At 38.2% G+C, this 13,207-nt stretch overlaps 1 pseudogene; it reads left to right on the top strand.

Annotated features, from left to right (window-relative positions):
- LOC134173372 (FRAS1-related extracellular matrix protein 2-like) overlaps positions 1-13,207 on the top strand; it is a 55,124-nt pseudogene that overhangs the window by 25,063 nt on the left and 16,854 nt on the right.

Below are 13,207 nucleotides of genomic sequence, written 5' to 3'. Positions count from 1 at the left end.
CTGATTATTCAGCATAATATTCACATTTAGATAAGTAAGAGAGCAAGTGCAGTTGTTAATCAGCAAGTATTGCCAGGAGCTTCAGTAGCTGGAACAAGTGATTTTTTCAGGCAACTTAAGATGTTTTCAGTTCTCTGCTCAAAGAATGTTTTAAAGCCCAAAACATAAGAATGTGTGTGTACATGCATGCATGTAAACATGTGTATTGTGTGTTTATACTTTTATGTATACCTTTTTTTGAAGAGGCACCTTTTTTTTTCTCTGCAGCTTTTCCTGCTGAAGAGGAAATTCCTGTCCCTGCAGTGAATGTTTAGATGAGAAAAAAGTATTGTTCTAGTTACATCCCATAACTCTCCTGTTTTTGAGGATCTGACTGATCATTGCACCTTTTTATATAACCTGAATGACAACTGAGGTCCCCAGTGGGAGGGTTTTCCTATCATCCGTGGTTTGCTTTTTGATTATAAACCTGGAAGAAGCTGTGTGAGGGCTTCAGTTGATTCAGCAAGAACTAGTATTTCAAAACTGACAGGCTACAGGCATTGAGTATCACTTCTTGCTTAAGCGTAACTGATGCAGAAGGTTGCATGTTCTGTCTTAATAATGGTTTTGATTTCATTTGTGAATCTGTGTTACCAAAGATGGCAATGTGTAGAGTTCATTGTGAACCACAGAGATAAGATCTAGATTTGGAACTAAACTATTTCTAAAATTAAATTACATTTTTGGGGTTTTGGTTACGTTAGAAGAAGTAAGAATTTCTTGTGTATAACTTGTTACTAAAACACATTTATTAGTCAGCTCAAGCATAAAACACTATTTCTGTGTTTGTTTCATTTAAAGGGGTGTTGTTTTTCTGCTTCTTTAAAGTCCTGAGTTTCTGTAATTCATTTTTTGCCCTCTCTCCTCATAAGTGCTGCTACCAGCACAGTACCATCCACTGTCATGTCTTTCTCTGACTGCGTCTCATGTCCTGAAGATCATAGCAGCATTGTTCATTTTAATGAGACTGAGAAAATCTGTCATATTATCATTATTGATGACTCTGTGAGGAAGATGAGACCTTCAATATTTTGCTGAGCATACCAGTGGGTGGCCAAACTGGCACTGAATTCCCAAGCGCTAAAGTAATAATCTTAGCTGATGCAGATGATGGTGAGTATGAAGAGGCAATTTTGTTTTGCTGGCACGTTCCTCTTTGGAAGTTTTACTGATTAAGTAATCTTTTCTACTGAGTTTTTGGGTTTTTGAACATCTGAAAACATGGATCAAATCTAGGATTTGCTTACTCAGTGGAAAAACTAGCAGAACAGACATGAGCTAAATTGAAGATAGAGTGTAAGTATGTATCATGCACTTTGGCTTACCCTGTTATTGCTGTAGGAGTTGAGGATTAGACTTTCTTTCCTGGCATAGGACTAGATGGCTGTTAGTACAGCAGAGTCTGTGAATACAAAAGTTTACACAGGTATAGGATTATCTTTGTGACAATATTATAGATGAAAGAATTTGTATACTATCAGATAAAGAGTAGAAACAGTTAATAGAGATTTAATTTGTTATGCACAGTAATTACCTGTGTGTCAAGATTAGTGCAATTCTAAGGTAGAAACGTAAATCTTCCTTTTTTATTATAAAGTTAGAGACACAGAAATCAAGAATTTATACTATTAGACAGAAGCAGAAGAAAAGCCATATACTTACCGTCATATTTTGTTCATTCTTTTAGTCCCTAAATCTTTCTATATACCTATATCATAGGGAAAGATAGCTAAAGTTTAAACTTTATTTCTTAAAAAATGTGCTCTGAAATTAAAATTATCCTAAAAATACACCACTTTATAGGACAATTTTCATCTTGAATAAACAGACAGGAAACAGGCTGCCACTCTTGATCTGACCTGGAAATGGACTGCTGGCATTGGATTTATAGGAAACTGGACAACCTTCTTTCTCAAACGTGTAAAATTTGAGTTTCAAAGAGTAGAGTTTCACCAGTTCTGTTTTTCTGCAGAATGGTACCTGGATCATAGAATCATAGAATAGTTAGGGTTGGAAAGGACCTTAAGATCATCAAGTTCCAACCCCCCTGCCATGGGCAGGGACACCTTACGCTAAATCATATCACCCAAGGCCTCCTCCAACCTGGTCTTGAACACTGCCAGGGATGGAGCATTCACAACCTCCCTGGGCAACCCGTTCCAGTGCCTCACCACCCTAACAGGAAAGAATTTCCTTCTTATATCCAACCTAAACTTCCCCTGTTTAAGTTTTAACCCGTTACCCCTTGTCCTATCACTACAGTCTCTAATGAAGAGTCCCTCCCCAGCATCCCTATAGGCCCCCTTCAGATACTGGAAGGCTGCTATGAGGTCTCCATGCAGCCTTCTCTTCTCCAGGCTGAACAGCCCCAACTTCCTCAGCCTGTCTTCATACAAGAGGTGCTCCAGTCCCCTGATCATCCTCGTGGCCCTCCTCTGGACTTGTTCCAACAGTTCCATGTCCTTTTTCTGTTGAGGACACCAGAAGTGCACACAATACTCCAGGTGAGGTCTCACAAGAGCAGAGGAGAGGGGCAGGATCACCTCCTTCGACCTGCTGGTCACGCTCCTTTTGATGCAGCCCAGGATACGGTTGGCTTTCTGGGCTGCAAGCGCACACTGAAGCCGGCTCATGTTCATTTTCTCATCAACCAACACCCCCAAGTCCTTCTCTGCAGGGCTGTTCTGAATCTCTTCTCTGCCCAACCTGTAGCTCTGCCTGGGATTGCTCTGACCCAGGTGTAGGACCTTGCACTTGGCATGGTTAAACTTCATGAGGTTGGCATCAGCCCACCTCACAAGTGTGTCAAGGTCCCTTCTTTCCCTCCAGCCTATCAACCAAACCACACAGCTTGGTGTCATCGGCAAACTTGCTGAGGGCACACTCAATCCCACTGTCCATATCAGCGACAAAGATGTTAAACAAGACCGGTCCCAACACCGATCCCTGAGGTACACCACTCGTTACTGGTCTCCAGCTGGACATTGAGCCATTGACCACAACTCTTTGTGTGCGACCATCCAGCCAGTTCTTTATCCACCGAGTGGTCCATCCATCAAATTGACGTCGCTCCAATTTAGAGACAAGGATGTCATGTGGGACAGTTTCAAACGCTTTACACAAGTCCAGGTAGATGACATCAACTGCTCTACCCCTGTCCATCAGTTCTGTAGCCCCATCATAGAAGGCCACCAAATTGGTCAGGCAGGATTTCCCCTTAGTGAAGTCATGCTGGCTGTCACCAAGCACCTTGTTGATTTTCATGTGCCTTAGCATGCCATCCAGGAGAATCTGCTCCAAGATTTTGCCAGGCACAGAGGTGAGACTGACTGGTCTGTAGTTCCCTGGGTCATCCATTTTCCCCTTCTTGAAAATGGGGGTTATATTTCCCTTTTTCCAGTCATCGGGAACTTCACCTGACTGCCGTGATTTCTCAAAGATGATGGCCAGCGGCTTAGCAACTTCATTTGCCAGCTCCTTCAGGACCCGCGGATGGATCTCATCAGGACCCACGGACTTGTGCACATTCAGATTTTTAAGATGGTCTCGAACCAGTTCCTCTCCTACAGTGGGCCTAGGGTCTTCATTCTCACAGTCCCTGCATCTGCCTTCCAAGACTTGGGTGGTTTGGTCAGAGCCTTTGCCAGTGAAGACCGAGGCAAAGAAGTCTGACTTAGAGGCGTTCAGTCATAAGCCCGCAGATGGTAGCCTCACGCCAGTAGCTCCTCAGCCAAGCACACGCATCAGGCGTCTGAACCTGCGGTTCCTCTCATACTGAGCAGGATTACTATTGCAACAACACATCATCAGTAGGCTAAAACTAACCTGTCTCACGGACGGTGTATACACCAAACGTTTCTAATACTTGCACAGTACTGTAAGTGTCTGTACACTGGCTTAAGCATACGTACTTACCACTTCTCCAGTGGATAGTCTTACAATCTGTTAAAGAGCAAAAGATGATTTTATAGGAATGTTCCTGGTTATGTCTGAAAGATGAACGCTTTGGGATTTTTGTTAGTACTGGGGAAAATGGGTTTTTAAACAGGTAAAATTTCCCATTGTAAAGTGCAGTGTGCTAACAGCTGAAGTATGCAGACTAAACTTGGAATGATTGTTAAACTTAGCAAGGCAATAAACTTTTGCTGAGGTTATTGTAAGCCTGAATGTGCCTCTTTCCATCTGGACAAAAGCTGAACATAGCTTTGATACTGGATATGACTGTATTTGCACAATCCTTTGGTCAGGTTAGTCATGATGGGGCACTGCGTGCCTCTAACAACAAGGCCCAGGGAACCCTACAATGAGAAAAAGAACAAAATTGACAAATACTTTAAAATACATGTTATAGAATTGTTTGCAGCTTTAAGGGATAACAGTAAACCTGTTTTAGCCTGCCCAAGAAAAAGGAAAATAGAGAATTTTATTATTAAGACCTGATAGTGTTCCAAAATTATTTGTAACAGATAAGTGACCAAACAAAGCATAAGTTAGCGTTGATTCAGGCCATGATTAGCTGTAATATAAATTAACCTGGAACATGATACACATTTTTCTTATTTGTGGGCTTTTTTATATTACAAATTTTTACAGAAATGTCCATAGTATCATCACCAAATCCAGAATTTTACACTTCTATGAACTGCTTAGCAGTTCTAATAAAAAGTAGATAACCTTACTGCAAAGTACTAAGCATAGTCCTTCATGTGTAATGGCAAACTCCAAGGTTGGAACCCCTTTATTTGTAAGTGCAGATAGTCAAAATATAACTGAGATTGATTAAAGGGCAATATAGCGGATAAGCTTGAATAATTATCCCATAAGTGTTTAAATATCTACAGAGGTGTTATATTACCTCAGTAGCACCTCAGTACGGTCAATGGAGATTTTGTCAAGTATATGACATATTTCAGAAAAAAATATTCCATCAGTAAAGATGTCACCATAAGGTGAGATAAATAAAAAACATTTCAAACATTATTGCATTCTCTTAGTTATTATTCCCATTTTGAAAGTCTGATACCAAAGCACAGGCAGGAGTGGAAATTATTTTATCTTCCTGGTGGTTCTGTTGACATATCTCCTGAAAGCTTCATAAACCTTGTGAGATCAGTGGTACCCACAGTGCTGTGTCTGTCTGAGGATGGAGGAGAAAGCAGTTCCTTCGTTTTACTGTTTCAGGGTTGAGGTTTCTTACACATACTCGGCTTAGGTGTCTCTCTTTGAAGGGCACTATCTTGCTGCATTTTAACTAAGTAGTACTGTATAATTGGAAAGCAGCACAAATAACCGTGACTTTTTTTCTGTGAAATGCATTAAAATTTTCAGTATTCTGTACACAGGCTTATTTTCATCTCAGATTACAACTGTAGAAACTTACCCCTATTTAGCATCTGAATGATTCAGATTTTCACCACCTCTACTCAGGTGTGATATGTTTTGCGTGTTATCTGGAGGAAGGCATTGATCAAAGCTTGAGGTACGGTTTGAGAGGCGTATGCCCAGAGGAAAGGGAAAGCAGACTTTATAAAGAAAAGAACCCTAAAATTTTGTTGTCAGTATCATAAGGAGGTGCCTGCTTCAGACTGCCTCAAGTGAAGATCCATAGCTCCTCACAGAGTCATGTTACATGCACATAAGAGCCAGGAATAACTCATTATTAGGTCTCAAGACTCTTCAGTAACCAGTTGCATATAGCTTAGTGCATCAAAAAATTTAAACCCTAAGTATCTCTCCAACTAAATATTACTCCACATTCTCATAGCATTACAGTAACATTAAACTAAATTGTTAATTCAAGAACTAAAAAGAAAAAGGAACAGCAAGTTAGTACTCAGGGCATAATGTTATCCTTTGATCTAGAGTCTCTCAAAAACGGAGAACAGTTCAGGTTTTTTTGGTAGATCCTTGTTCCTAAACCCAGTAAGCTTCGAGTTGCGTATCATTTTCAGTAATGTGGCTGGGAGCAAGCTGCCATGTCTAGCTGAACAAAGAGTCTGGTTGTTCAGTAAATGGCTTTGAAGAAACAGGTGCAAACAGCTTACGATTTCCTAAGCAAGTGGACATCCATGTTATTCAGGTGACATCACAGGTAGAACAGGTTTCAGGACTATAGCTTTGAAAAAAAAAAGAGGAAAATAGAAAATTGGCTGGTTTTCCAGACCAAGCTAACAGTGAGAGATATTAATTTATGACGCAAAATTGATTTTATATCAATAGTTTATGGCATTTCATAATTGAAATCACTGTTGTTTACTAAAGATTGCCAGGTAGCTCAGATGCTGTTCTGCTTTCTTAGTTAAATCTTTGGTAATTAATGCAATGATTTCTTCACTGATAATCCTAAAAGGGAAAGAAAAGAAAAGCACAAATAAATAAATGACCTCCACTTTTAAAACTGCTTTTCTTTTTTCCTACTCTTTTTTAACTTGGTGATCAGCTTTCGAAAACAAAAATAAGGTATGTGTCTTAATGTCTTGTTTTGGTAGAATTTAAAGGGTACTGAGGTTATCTTTGGGCTCCATAATAAGGATGGATTGTGATTCAGAGAGAAGTGATTGATTTGCTGTAATGATTCAGTCGTAAGTATCATCTTCCTTGAGGGCTGGATCTGTATGTATACGAAAAGAGATACAATTGTAGAGATACCAATTTTTTAATCTTATTTTCATCTGCTTGTGCTGGAAATTAACAAAAGTATTTGCTTGCTCAGTATTTTTCATTGATAATGAGATTGAGAGACTTTGGATCATTGCAGAAACCATTTAAAATCCTCTCAAAGGGATAATTAGAAAAAGCTTAGCACAATTTAAGATGACAAATTAGGGTGAGTATGACAGAAATTTGAAAGAATAATATGACTGATTATTGCATTTCCTTAGTCCATATTTCAAAACAAAAATATTGTTATTGAAAGGGGCAGCACTGATGTCTGAAGTTATAAAGTTACAGTCCATACAGTGGTAGGTATAGTATGCACATTCAAGGGGTGGAGGGGAAAGCTACTCTCCCTGTTACGGAGGCTGGTATTTAAAGGCCAATCCAGGACAGTTATTGCAGACTGCAACAAGCTGAACTGCTTGATCTCTTAGAATTTCAAAAGAATTTACAACCTGTGCTTGAAGATCCATCAAGCTGTGCCTAAGGGAAATTGAATGGACTTTTGGTATTTGAAAGCAGACTCCTATGTAATTATAGAAAATCAACCAGTATAATTTTTATATTAAATCTAGAATCTTGAGCAGTCCTTGCTGAGGGGAAGAAGGAATGGGAAAGAAAAGACGATACTATATTGCAAGTATTTTTTTTAATACGAATAATAATTTTCTTTTAATAGCAAAGACTCTTGATTACTCTCGCCAGAGCAGATAGTTTGCAGTGATTGTCTTCATGAAATGTGGTCAAAATTTTAACAGTTTTTGTCATGTTGTAGTTTCTCAAATTATTTTTCCACTCTTGGTGGAGGACCCAAATGATTTTTCTGCCCACTCAGTTGAAGTAGAATCCCGATCCTAGTGACGACAATATAACCAACCTGTAGTGTTGGCATTGCCTTGTGCAGAGTTTCTGTGCTCTACCCAAGTTGGTTAAACAGAACCAACCGTCAGTATCAGATTGGAGGGCATCATTAGCCACTTAATAATCCATTAGCTGTGACAAGAAGGCATGTAAGTCTGGATATTTAGACTACTACTCTTCTCCCCACTGTGTGGGGAAGACTTCAATATGAAAAAGTGGGGGAAAAAATAAAATGAAAAAAGCCAGTGGGAAAGGAATGTGATGATCTTCAAACTGTTACCTGTCACAGCAGTGGGAAAAATACCAGGACTGGCAAATAACTGGTTATTTAAAATGGTGATTGGAGAGGTGAGAGGAAGGTGGGGAGAAAAAGTTGTGTTGGGGTACTGCTTTAGGCAAAGCAAATTTTCTTTGAAAACAGCTTGAAATATTTGATTGACATAAAATGAGAGATTTAATTTGACTTTGACTTGTGATATCCTTTTTCTTAAAACACAAAAATACTTCAAGAATTAGAAAACAATTTTTCAAGAAGAAAGCCAATAACTTCAATCCCCCAAAGGCTGCTAATATTTACTTAGAAGTCCTGCAGTCCTGATGAATAGATCTGTCCCTCAAAAAAAAAAAATGTTTTTGAAGAGCTTTGTGTTTTGTTAAACTACTTAACCCTTCATCAAGGGTTTCATTGTCTAACCTTGTTCTTGAGTTTTGCATGAAAAAGCTTGGCTTTGTCAGACATCCTTCTGGGCTGAGTAAGAAAGGAATTGTTTCAGTCTGTCTCAAAAGGTTGAAAATGAATATTAATGCAGTCCTTTTGCAACACTTGTACCTTCCTTAATACTGGATGCTGAAGATCTCATCTACCTCTGCAACTTGCAGTCTTTGTGATAACTGGGGTTTGGTCTGATGGTAAAGTAATGTGAAGGTTCACGGTTTAGTACCTCAAGAAAGTTACAGTAAGTGTCCAAAGATGCCTGCAAGCTGCAGTGGTAACATTTATATAGGTATGGGTCAGATGGTGTTCTGGTGGTTTTATTTATACGTGGAAGAGGTAGATAGTGCCTTTAGGCAGATATAAAATTCTCAATTAGCTGAACAGTCTGTCTGTCCCTGTTGAAAAAAGAACTTAGCTAGATATTCTCCGCCATTCACAAAAGAACATTTATTTAGTTTTGGGAAGGTGAGACCCTGAACGTAAAAAAATATTACTAGGATATAAAAAAATATTACTAGAACTTTCATTATTTAGTTGTTTACCATTATATAGAAAAGCTTGTGTATTTTTCTGTGCTCTCTTTGGCACACTGAGTCATTGGAAGAGCTGTCTCTTCTGTAAAACTGGCTTTAAGCTCAGTAATAAACTGAGCTCTGGAAAATACCAGGTAGCCAAAAATTAAAAAAAATTCTCTATGGACCATGATGTTTTACTCTAAGCTTCCATTTCCCAGCTGTAGGAGACAACAATCACAACTTCTAGAGCTTTTCAGAACAATTTACATATTCCCAAGAGGTACAATAGAAATGCAGCATATTAGGTAAGTACTAGGTTTTGTGCAACTGTGCTAAAATATGTTGCTGTTGTATTGGAGAGATTCTCTACATTGTGTTAATATCTATTAGTAATAATAAGCAACACAGACAAAATGGGCCAGGCTTTATTAATACTGAAAGCAAGATAAAGCCTGCTATTGTTTAGGTGACAAAAGTAAAGGAGACCGCGTATTGAATTTAGCAGACTCTATCCACTACTTAGTAAAAGCAGCAGGTATAACATGCCTCCAGTGTGTGCATCATTCTTGATGGTTATTCAGAAAGGTGACTAAATTGGCACTAGTTTGAGACAGTCTTGTTTGATCTCTTATGCTGGACAACAGAGTCCGCTTAAAACCAATTTAATATTGACCTTTTCCATGACCTGGATTTGCAACTTTTTGTATTCCCCATGAATAAATAAAGTGAGTTTACCACACTGAAGAGAAAAACCAGCTTGTTACCCTTTAATCTGACACATCCGTGTCAAATGTATGCTTTGAAAGCAATTAAAAAAATAAAGGTCTAAACTCTAGAAATCCTGCATTTACGTTTTAGAGAGAGGGGAAAGTATATTTAGGTATATATTTAGTAGTAAATAAAAAAAATAAAATCTGGTTTACTTAACAGGAATATAATGGAAGAACTTCCCCATGTCTTATGTCTGTGTTATGCTATGTAGTCACAAATTTTGAAATAGCTCTTTTACTTCAAATGGTGAACAGCCACAGCCATCTGTGGAAGATCTCTCAGCTGAAGATAAGATGAAAAATATGTAGTCCTTTATTTATTTAATTCACTGAGGGGCTTCACTTACATTATGTGGGAGGCAGGTGAGTGATAATACTCATGTAAATGGGCAGTAAACATTACTTGCAGAAGATTGCAGGAGAATTTGCAGGAGAAATTGGGAATGCTTTTTTTTTTTTTTTTTTTTCTTGCAGGTGTTAATATATTAAAAGTCAAACTGCAGAGTTTGGGCACTAAAAGTCAGACTAAGTGCCAGTTTAAGCAAGTACACAAGAGCAGGCCAAAAGAAAGTCTCTCAAAAATATGTGCATTTCTGTCTTTGGTAATACTGAATATTGAGTAAATGAAAGTGCTGGTTACATGGAGATTAATGTCTGGGGGACTGGAACAGATTTGTCCAGAGCAGCTTCTGTCGTGGTGCATTCCAGAAAAACAGAACCAGTGTCATCAGAGGGTGAGTTACCCATAAAATTGTCACACAGATTGCTTTAGAGTATATGAGCATGAAAACAGGATATCTGGCATTCGCTTTCATTTATCATCAGTGTACATATGGGATGGAAAATTTAAAAGACATCAGACATGGATTTATCAGGTAGAAAATGTGATATTTGTATCCCTGTTGTATGTGGCAGGGACAGCTTGGCTAAACTCACTGACTTTCTAATGCAGACTTCAGAATGGATGTGAATAAAATGATTGTTAATTTACTTGCACCTTAACTGAGAGCAGATGTTGGGAAATACAGTTGGAGTGAGAGTATGGTCTTTATACCACTGAGTTTCCCCAGAATAAAACTGAAATTACAGCCTAAATATGCAGTTGTACTGACAGCACCATTTCAGGACATTAGCCAAGGAAACTTTTAAGTTCTCTCAGTTACAGTGGAGAGAAATTCTGGACCTTGGTGTGACCTCCAATGATTTTTCTCTCTCCAACACTGACCCAAAATACCCTGAATCTGATGACTGTCTCTGTAAAAACCTTTTTTTTTTTGTTTCTCAGTCCCAGCAAAAAGCCATTTTCCCTATCAAACTTTGGCAATGCTTAGGCTGGCCAAAATTTTGTGGTGCTGTTTAAACATATTGCTTGTTGTTAAATAAATTTTAAGGTGCAGTTATATCTGCTGAGTGTCAAAGAGATAAGCTGCATTAATGAGAGTTAATGTATGTGATAAACATATGAGGACTCACCATTCAGGTGAAAAAATATGATTTGGTCTAAAAGGATTTTTGGCGTTGGCTATAAAATAGTGAACTAATGTTGCATTTCTAATCTTGTATCTATAGGGGTTTTAAAAATCACTTCTGTTCAAGGCTGGTTATGAGATTTGAAAAAAGAAAATCTCTTTCACTAAGTATTTTTCTAATTTCAAGTATTTATACATATACACAAAAAAAAATGAATACAGTTATGTATGAAATGCCTATGCACACAGCATTTGATTAAGGAAAGAGTAAAACCTGTGTCTTCATAATGCAGAGATCTGACCAGGGAGGTCAGCTTTTAAGCAGGTGAGTGTTCATTGCCCCTAATCGAGAGGCTGCAGAGTGATGTTTAAAAATAAAAGGTACAGTTGCTTTTAAGTATGTGAATTTCAGCATTCTGTGACAAAGAAGGGAAAGGATTGCTGTCATTACAAGCAGCAAGTAAGACATTTAAAAGGGGAGATAAGGAGGAATGCTCTGGTTAAAAAGAATGCAAAATTATGGAAATAGTGAGAATCTCAGTGAAACAATGAGACCTGCGTGGAAGGAAGAAGTGAAGTTATTCATCTTCCAATTTAGATTTAATAGTCTCATAGCATACAAAGGTTATTCAAGGTGTTTTCAACTGCAAAACAAGCTGCCTGCTTCTTTTGGTGATGAGGCAGTGGTAACAGCATGATTTTCAAGTACAGTGATCTAACTCAGTGGCAAGGCACTTTTTCTTAGGGTACAGCTGGAATTATTCTGGGGCAGACATCTGCTCCTTTAAAGTTAAATAGCTTAGTAGAACCTCATGTATGTAGTCCAGAGTTGAGCAAAAGAGTTAAATTGCTGTGGTCATTAAGTCTGTTGTGTGTTGTTGAGGCTGTTACTGCAGTTTAAGGGATCTCATATAAGTTTTAATTGTGCTTGATGGCATAAAAAGTAAATGATGATCCAGATATGTATTGGCGTACATGTTGTAATGCATATACATTGTTTCCAAATTTATTTGCATGTGACAAATCTAGATTAAATTTTCTCCAAGACAGCAATAGAAACAGTTGCAAACATATTTCACAAATATACAACTGAACATTAACATATTACAGTCACTGACTATATAAGTTTTGTTTCTTCCCAAACAGCTGGAGTTGGTCATGTGGGCATCAGCCATAACCTGGATTTTACACCAGGAGTCAACATGCAAGTGTTTTGAGTGATTACCCTCGATGATTTGGGCCAACCTATTCTGGACGGTCCTGAGAATTTTGAACAAGTTTTCTGCATGGCCATGAATGCAGTGCTCAGGGCACCTAACAAAACTACCATCATTATTAACAACACCATATCTGACTGTTGAGTACCAAGGGGCCCCTTTTCAAGGGTTTCTCCTTTTACTTTTTTAAGAGCACTTAGGAAGTGGAAGAGCTTTTTTGGCATAAATTACTGTTGTGTAAGTGCTGTGATAGATCATTTACCCCAGCTACACTATAAAGATTAACAGCTGTGCGCTGCAGTTTTTCAAATAATAATGCAGCTACTGATGCTCATGCTGTTGCATAAAGCTGTGACTATATAGACTTTTCTACGGGAGCATTAAGGGGGGAGGGAAATGTAGGTGTAAAACTTTAAAAGTAAGCAACACTTGACACAGAACCATTTAGAGGTTCTCCAGCACTAGGTAAATAAACCAGGCTGACTTTCAGCAGTCTCAGGTTTCTGCAAATTCACTGCACTTCGAAGACTTAAAGTAGCTATATTGTTTTTAGAAAGCTTGTTCTCAAATAGGACTCTGAAGAGCAGTTACAATTTTACTGTGAAATATTCAGTTGTTAAAGTAAGTGTGAAATATGATGCTGACTTCAGTCCTGGTCATCTTCCCTTTTTGCCCTTGTAGTATCATGCACCTACTTCCTCTCTGTATCAAAAGAGAATGTGTTATAGAAAATAATCCTGCAGCTCAGAAATGGCTTAAATGCTGTTTTTTAAAAAAAATCACCAAACATTAGCTACTATGACAAGACTGATGACAGTACTAAGTTGGCAATTATTTGCTGTAGACCAGTAAAGTATTTGAATTCATCTGTGTTTAAAAAGCATGTGTACATTTGAACTTTCTTTATTGTGAAAGCTTAGCAAATAAAATGCTGAGATAAAGAAAATTACTTCTTTGTTTG

The sequence above is a fragment of the Pezoporus occidentalis genome, unplaced genomic scaffold, assembly GCF_034315485.1.
Source record: "Pezoporus occidentalis ecotype Australia unplaced genomic scaffold, CSIRO_AGI_Poc_V1 ctg51, whole genome shotgun sequence".
NCBI classification, from domain to species: Eukaryota; Metazoa; Chordata; class Aves; order Psittaciformes; family Psittacidae; genus Pezoporus; species Pezoporus occidentalis.
Note: the sequence above shows the minus strand (reverse complement) of the source record. Positions and strands in the feature narration are given on the sequence as shown.